Genomic DNA, 8,721 nt, shown 5'->3' with positions numbered 1-8,721 from the left:
GATTCGGGATCCATCTTAATAAGGTCAACCTTGTTAAGAGGAGTAGCCCAAGATCTTTTTAAGTTGGTCAATATTTCGGTATTTAATCGATGTGAAATTTTTATCCCTTAACATGCCTTCGCAAGATGGTGGCTCGTTTGAGCAGACCAATCTTACAATCCGTTGCTCATTAATTGATACTTATAATCGGATCGAATCGTTCGTTGAAATTTAATGGACTCTGATATCATGTTAAGATTTGAGATCCATCTTAATAAAGTCAATTTTGTTAAGAGAAGTAGTCCAAGATCTTTTTAAGTTGGTCAATATTTCGGTATTTAATCGATGTGAAATTTTTATCCCTTAACAAGCGGTGGTGGTATTTAGTTCTAGAGTGTTTATTGTGGTGGTAATGTGTGGTGATGATGGTGCTTGGTGGTGGCCTGGTGAGTGGAGGTGGTAGTGTGTGATGGTGCATGGTGGTCCCGTGGTGGGCTCCCATTGTTGATGTATTTATGTTTGAGATAGTATGTGTTTGTTTATGGGAAATAAAAAGTTAGTACTTAGAGAATAAGAAATTACAACAAGTTTGAAGTTCAAAAGATATGAAGATGATGAGCCGGGAAGGATTCAGGGTTGGATTCAAGATCGGACTAATACACCAAAAAAAAAAAAATTACACGTAAAAAAAACTGTTTTTACAGAAAAAAAAATGAAAAATCCTCAACAAAATTTTTTTTTTGGGCCTTGGGGAGCCCCGCCCCCACATCCGTCCCTGATGATGAGTGTAATTTTCATTAAATTATTTTTGTTTGTCGCTCAAAATTGATTTGGAAACGAAAGTTTACTAAACATCTATCTTATTGTTCCCACCCACATCTCATTCTTTCTTTAACACAGCTACAACCGATTTTCTTAAAAGCATAACGAAACCAAACCAAACCTTGTTTAAATTCTAAACATCTTCAAGTGATAGAGAATTGGAGATAGTCGTTTGCAAATTGATTTGGTTTACTACAAATAAAACTGTTGGTAACAAAACAATCACCATCTGTTTGATTTTTAAATCGGAGATTAGATCGATTGTTCTTTCCTACAAATTTATTTTCCTTGTTTCTATCCTTAAAATTCTGACTTTTGATAAAATTTTCAACAAGGTTATTACCCCCATAAATTGCTTCGATAAGATTAGCCTTGATACCCCAATTTGGTCTTTCCCTCCATTCGACTCTCCTACTGTCTTCCTTAATTATAATCTTAATGATTAGATCCTCTAAAGACATTTCTTTTCTCTTATACTTCAATCTGTTTTTATACTCTTTCAAAACATGTGGTAATTTTTCGATAATAGCAGACACTTGAAAACCCTCACATATTATATATCCCTCAAAAATAATTTCATGAATTATAATCTGTAATTCTTCAACTTGACTAACCACAGTTCTAATATCATCCATCTTAAATTTAAGAAATCTTTCTATTACAATTTTTTTGGATCTAGCATCTTCGGTAGCATATTTCTTTTCCAAAGAATTCCATAATTTTTTAGCTGATATATATATATATTGTATTTTATCACCATAGGCATTGTTTAAATAGGGGAACCTGATTTGATTCCGGGATGTCTACTGAATAGACGTTGGTCAGCCCGTTGTTAGCAGGGGAAGGCGTGTTAGGGTGGTCCAGTTTGTAGGCTTGTAAGAATCAATCTATCTTATTTAACTGTTTTTATCGTGGTAAATTGTTATAATTTCATTAAATTTAATTATGTCCTCTTTGTCAAATTGGTTTCAGAGGTCTAGAAATAGATTTGAAAATATTTCAAACGTTTTTCAAGATGAAGAAGATATTGATCAATCATCTACATCATATGCATCAAATGATTTCAATAGTCATGAACTTCAAATTACTCAAATAGAACAAAGATTGCATAACTGGACAATTCTAAAGGTAGAAAAGAATTCTATCTATGAAATTGGAAAGTTTGATTTTACTCAAAGTTATGTTATCAAAACTTTTGAACAAACATTATCTATCAAAAATCAAAATGCAAATATCAATTTATTTTCAAAGGAATCAATTGAATCTCACAGAAAGAAATTCAAATATCTTCATGTTGGATTAGTTCAAATTGCTGTCAAATCTTTGTTTAGACTTGGGTTAGACATTCCTATTCTCTTAACTCTTCGAAACAAGAGACTCCTCAAATTTGAAAATTCATTACTGTCTGTTCTAGAATCAAATCTAGAAAGTGGTCTAATTTATTCAAATTGTTATCCAAATTTTTCAATTAATCTCAATGATGGAGCTATTCTTAATGCTCTAAATCTCCATATTCAAACAAAAAATCTTGATTTTGATAATTGTTCAAATGCTTTTACTGTAATATACAGGAAATATTACAAGCTCATGAATACTCAACTCAATATTGGTGTTTTACGCTCATCTCCTAAAGATGAAAGTCTTTTGGTTGAATGTAATCATTTTCATTCAAATACCATGATTCCCAAAAGAATTCATTGGAATCTTCAAACTCGTGAACTAGAGTGAAATTTTGAAAATGTTCAAAATCATATTCTTGTTCTTGTTTAAACAATTTCAAATCAAATTCTTACTTTTCCTGATGGAAACGTCAAAATGACTTTCAAATGATCTTCCTCTAAATTTCAAAGATCTTATTCTTCTAGATCTGAAGATAAGCCTAGATCTTCCTATCAGTCAGCTAGGTTTTCAACATTTTCTCTTTCATGTGTTGATTTCATTTTAAATATTCCAAAATCTCAATACGTTGAAAAAGAAGTAGAAAATGAAGAAGAATCAGATCAACTTGAATCTCCAACTTTTTCTGAGATTTTTTCTCAAAATGAAAGATTTGATCATCAAACAAATGTTATTTCTTCAAGTATTGACAGAAGAAATGAATTCAAAACTGATCAAATCCTGATGTCAAAACTTTTCAAAAAATATTTCGTCAAAGTTTTTCAAAAGAAGAACGAGAATCTTATTGGAAAAAATTTTATGAATTTCCAGCGCATTTAAGTTTTTATGAATGAACTTATTTCAAAGTTTTCAATGAAAAATCTACTTTTTCAAAGATTTCTTCAAAATCAAAGAAGAAAAATTGTATTCAAATTTCAAATATTCCACAGAAGACTTGGAAAACTCTTTCTAGTGAGAATATTCAATATTCATATCCTCCTTTGCAAGAGATTGTAATTCCACATGGAAGTACTGAAGTTCTTGAATCTCCTTTCAAAAGGATATCTGAAGAACGATCTGAGAACTCTCAAGTTGTTGTTAAAGATATAAAAAATATTCAAATTCAAAATAATTACACTAATGTAGTTCTTCAATCTGTTTGTTCTCAACTTAACAGAATTGAAATAAATTCTGAACTTGAGACATCATCATCTTCAAAAGGTATTAAGCTAATAGAGCCAGTTTGATTAACAGGCATGAGGTTAAACCTAAAAATGGTCTCAAAACTGAGATTAATGTTCTCAAAGAACTTGCAACTCAGTTGTCAAAAATATCATCATCATCATATACTTCAAATAATATCAATACTATTGATGATATTGAATCTCAATTTATTGATAATGAAGTTCCTCAAATCAATAAATTTCAAGGTAGAAAAGTCCAATTTTCAAAAATTCCTCCTTATTATCCAAAAAATACTCCTCTAGATTTACTTTTCGAACAAAAGACCAAAATTCCTACAACATTCTTTGGTGCGGGTATAATTATCTGGAATATAGATGGTTTAACCGATTATCAAATTTTCGAAATTCTTGAAAGAATGGATGCTTGTTATAATACCTATATTCAAGAAGGAATTTCTCTAGTTGAGTCAACATGCAATATTGTTCAAGGTTTTGCTAGTCAATTAAATAATTGGTGTTCAATTATATTCTGACCAAGAGAAAAAACAAATTGTTCAAACTCTCAAACCTGATGGTTCAAATGATAGCTTCAATACATTAATTTATTGTATTGTCCAACATTTTATTGTATCTCCAACATATATTTTAGAAAATGTTTCAAGTATATTGTTAATTTTAAGTTGTTCAAGTTTACAAGATTTTCGCAGGTATAAAAACATGTTTTTAACACGTATATTTTTGCGAAAAGATTGTAATCAAGCTTATTGGAAAAAAGATTTTTATCTGGACTTCCAAAACTATTTTTTGAAAGAGTTAAAAATTCTATCAAAAAAGAATATTCAAACAATATTCCATATGATGATATTTCGTATGGAGAATTGATATGTTTCATTAACAGAGAATGATTAGTTCTCTGTAATGAACTCAAGCTTAAATCCAAATTGCAAATAGAAAGATTGGATAGTCACAAAGAACTTGAATCATTTTGTGAATAATATGGATTTGAGAAAGTTATTCTCCTTCAAAAACAAAATCAAAAAAATTTTCAAAAAAAAAAAAAGTTTATTCAAAAGAAAAGTATTTTCAAAAACCTTTTTATTTAAAAGATTATTTCAAAAAGAAATTTCAAAAGAAAAGATTTTCAAAAAAAAGTAATGTTACTTGTTGGAAATGTCAAAAATCTGGACATTATTCTAATAAATGTCCTCTCAAAAGCAAGATTAATAATTTTCAAATTGATGAAGATATTAAACTTCAACTTCTCAATCTTATTGTTTCAAATTCCAGTTCTAATAATGAGTCTAACTCAGAGTTAGAACATGTTTATCAACATTAAGAAGATTCAGATGCTGAATCTAATTCAAACTCTCAATCCTTTTCAAGTCAAAGTAAAGAACTTTGTGGTTGTAAAACTATAAATGTTCTTACTAAAGAAGAATAACTTATTAAAGAGATTGTTGATTAAATTGATGATCCACGACTCAAAAATAAGTTTAATTCTATTATTCCTTCAAATTCAAAACCTGAACCTTTTAATATGAAAAATATTTTAAATTATTTAGAATCTTCAAAATCTTCTAGTTTTGATTCAGAAGTCAATTCCATGAAATCTAAAATTTCTATTCTTGAACGTCAAATGAAAGATGTTAAAATGGAATTTCTCTTCTCAAAACTCAAGATAAGGAGCTAAAGTCCAAGACTCCTTATTCATCATCTTCCAGTTCTTCTGGTGAAGAATCAAATCCTCTAATTCCTTCAAACATTCAATCTGAAGAAAAAATGATTAATGTTATTATTAATCGTGTTCAACTTCAAAAATAGTATTGCAATATGACTATTGTAGTCAACAAAGAATTCAAATTTACTTCTAGAGTTCTTATTGATTCTGGAGCTGATAAAAATTGTATCCATGAATTATTAATACCTACAAAACATTTTGAAAAAACTACTGAGCTTTTTTATTGTGCTAGTGGAAAGAAACTCAATATTCAATATAAACTTTCAAAAGTTCATGTTTGTAATTCAAATATTTGTTTCAAAAATATTTTTTATCTTGTAAAAGATTTGGATCAAGAAATTATTCTTGGTACTCCTTTTATTGTTCAAATTTATCATTTACAAGCTACTTCAAAAGGTTTAACTACAAATATTTTTGATCAAGAAATTTATTTCAAATTTACAAATCATCCTTCTTATAAAGATGTTAATTCTTTAAAAGTAGCGTCAATTTCAAAATTAGTCAATAATATTAATTTCAAGTAAAATTATATTCGATTTCTTAAAGAAGAAATTAAATTTCAAAGAATTAAAGAACAACTGCAAAATCGTTCAATTCAAGAAAAAATTTCAAATCTTCAAAAACAAAATGGAAAAAGAGATTTGTTCTACTATTCCAAATGCTTTTTAGGATCGTAAGAAACATGTGGTATCTCTTCCATACAACTCTGATTTTCATGAATCAAATATTCTTACAAAATCTCGTCCTATTCAAATGGACAAAGAATTATTAGACTTTTGTATCAAGGAAATCAATTATTTACTTGATAAAGGTTTAATTCATCCGAGCAAATCTCCTTGGAATTGTTCCGCTTTCTATGTTAATAATTCGGCTGAAATTGAACGAGATGCTCCACGCCTTGTTATCAATTATAAGTCTCTCAATTCTGCTCTTCAATGGATTAGATATCTACTTCCTCAAAAGAAAGATCTTTTGAATAGATTATTCAAAACTGTTATCTTCTCAAATTTTGATATGAAGTCAAGAATCTGACAGATTCAAATTAAAGAAGAAAATAAGTATAAAATTGCATTCAATGTTCCTTTCGGTCAATACGAATAGAATGTTTTGGTCTAAAAAATGCTCCTTCTGAATTTCAAAAATTATGAATGATATTTTCAAATTTTTTCATTGTTTACATTGATGATGTTCTCATATTTTCTGAAAGTATAGAACAACATTTCAAATATATTAATACATTCATGCATGTTATCAAGAAAAATGGTTTGGCAGTTTCTGCTAAAAAGATTGTTTTGTGTCAAACAAAGATAAGATTTTTAGGTCATAATATTTAAAATGGTTCAATTATTCCAATTTAAGTCTAGATTTTTCTGAAAAAAATTTTGATGAAATTTTAGACAAATCTTCTCTTCAAAGATTTCTTGATTGCGTCAATTATGTCGATAACTTTATCAAAGAGATAGGGTTGATTTGTGTCACTTTTAGAACTCGGACCCATGGAGTCACGAGTGCATATTAGCTGTCCAAAAAATCAAAAAAGCTATCAAAAATATTCCATACTTATCAATTCTTTATCAAAATGCTTTAATTATTTTTCAAATCGGTCTTCAAAAGAATCTTTTAATTTTCTAAAGTTTCAAATATTTCAAAATAAAATTTGTCTTCACGATAAGATATTTTGTATTATCTTTATCTCAAAATCCTAATTATTAGAAGAAAATCAAATTATTTTGTACAACTTATCTCCTGAAAAGAATATTATGTAAAGAGAGAAGAATACAAGAAATTATTCAGATTCGGGATCTTTTTCAAATAATTATTCAGATTCAGGATCTTCTTCAAAATTATTTGAAGACAAAAATTATTCAAGTTTCAGGTCTTTCTCAACCAAATAATCAAATTCTTTGAATAAAGGTAAATTTTCTCAATCAGATTCTTATTTAGAAACTAAATCAAAATTCTATGAGTTTAAAACTCATGCAAGACTTTTCAAATTTCAAAAATATAATTTTGATGATATTCTTACTACTTATTACCAAAGATAAGGATATTATAAGATGTCTCAAAAATACTACTAAAATCTTTGACGGTAGTAACAAAATTATAAAAAAAAAAATCAGAAGATGAAAGGCTTATTCTTAAAAATTCTTCAAAAAGTTTATCTTTTAAACATCTATTCTTATTGAAAAAAGAATGGAAGAAATCTTATGAAGAAAGTCTTACAACTTCCTGATAATATATATCAAAATATTATTAATAGAAACCCTATTTGTGCTCAAACATTCAAACAAGTTATTTTTAGAATATTCGATAACTTTTATGTCAATGGTTTTGCAACTTGTGAAAGTTATCACAAACTTCATTTTACCCTCAAAGGTATTCAAATCATTAATGTCATTAATGAAAAAATTCGTCAAATGATTGAATGGGGATTTATTTCCTTAATTTATATTGATTCAAAAACATATATTCTCTTTTTAATAGCTCTCTCAAAAGAGTTATTAATCGTCTCTTTGAGTTTAAAGTTAAAACTCTTAAAATTGAATTCTCAACTATTCTTCCTGAATGATTGTCGAATAAGTCAAATTCAATGATAATTTTTTTACTGAAGAGTATTTTCCAACCAAACAAATTGTTACTATCTAGTGTACTTTGCCAAGTAATCTTCCGATGCTAAATTTAAATATATCTTCAAAAATTTATGGTCCTGAAGAAAAAGAAATTATTAGCAAAAATCATGTAAGAGAAATTCTTACAAAAAATCGGATCAAATTCTATTCTTGCTGCAAAAAAAAAAAAAAAAAAATCTTGGAGCAAATATTGACTGCTCAGGATTGCAGTTAATATTCTATGATGAATATTATGCCATTTTTACTGATGAAGCAAAATGGGCCCAGACTCAAGTTACTTTAATTAAAAAAATATTTGATAACGAATTATCAATGTCTCAAAATTGTTATGATAATTTAATTCATCAAAGTGTTATTAAAAAACCCGAAGAAGAATTTAATGATGATGATGATGACGACTACAATTATAATGATGAAGAATTATTCAATCTCAATAATATGCTCGAAGGATAATCTTCTTTCAAAAAGATGGAGGCATAGTCAAAAGAGATTATTCCTTCTTTTCAAAGTGAAAGACAAAGAAAAGGAGATTAAGACTTTTCTCTTGGTGGATTAACTTTTGCAAATGGACGGTGCAAATGTTTCAAAAGATACAATTATTCAAGATTCCTTCTCTAAATTGAAGAAAATTTCAAATTCGGAATTCAAAATTTCAATTATAAAAGTAGATCAAGTGTTCAAGATCTCTTCAAAGTTAATTTAGTCTAGCTCTCAAGAGAGTTGATTTAGTGGGAGATAAATAATTTTCATGATATATATATAAAGTCAAGTGATTCAATATGTAATTTCTGCACATATAATCTTTATGTTCCCAATTAGCTAAATTTTATATTTCCTTAACAATAGGCTTATCAGCAATTGCAACAACAGGTTTATCAAATTCAATGCATCAACCACTTTAAAAATTGTCAAATAAAACTGTATCTTCATTTGTCATCACTTAAAATTGTTTCCATCTAATAATTCGAATTTTTCAAAATACTTATAAGAA

This window comes from Olea europaea, chromosome 5 (genome assembly GCF_002742605.1).
Source record: "Olea europaea var. sylvestris chromosome 5, O_europaea_v1, whole genome shotgun sequence".
NCBI classification, from domain to species: Eukaryota; Viridiplantae; Streptophyta; class Magnoliopsida; order Lamiales; family Oleaceae; genus Olea; species Olea europaea.
Note: the sequence above shows the minus strand (reverse complement) of the source record.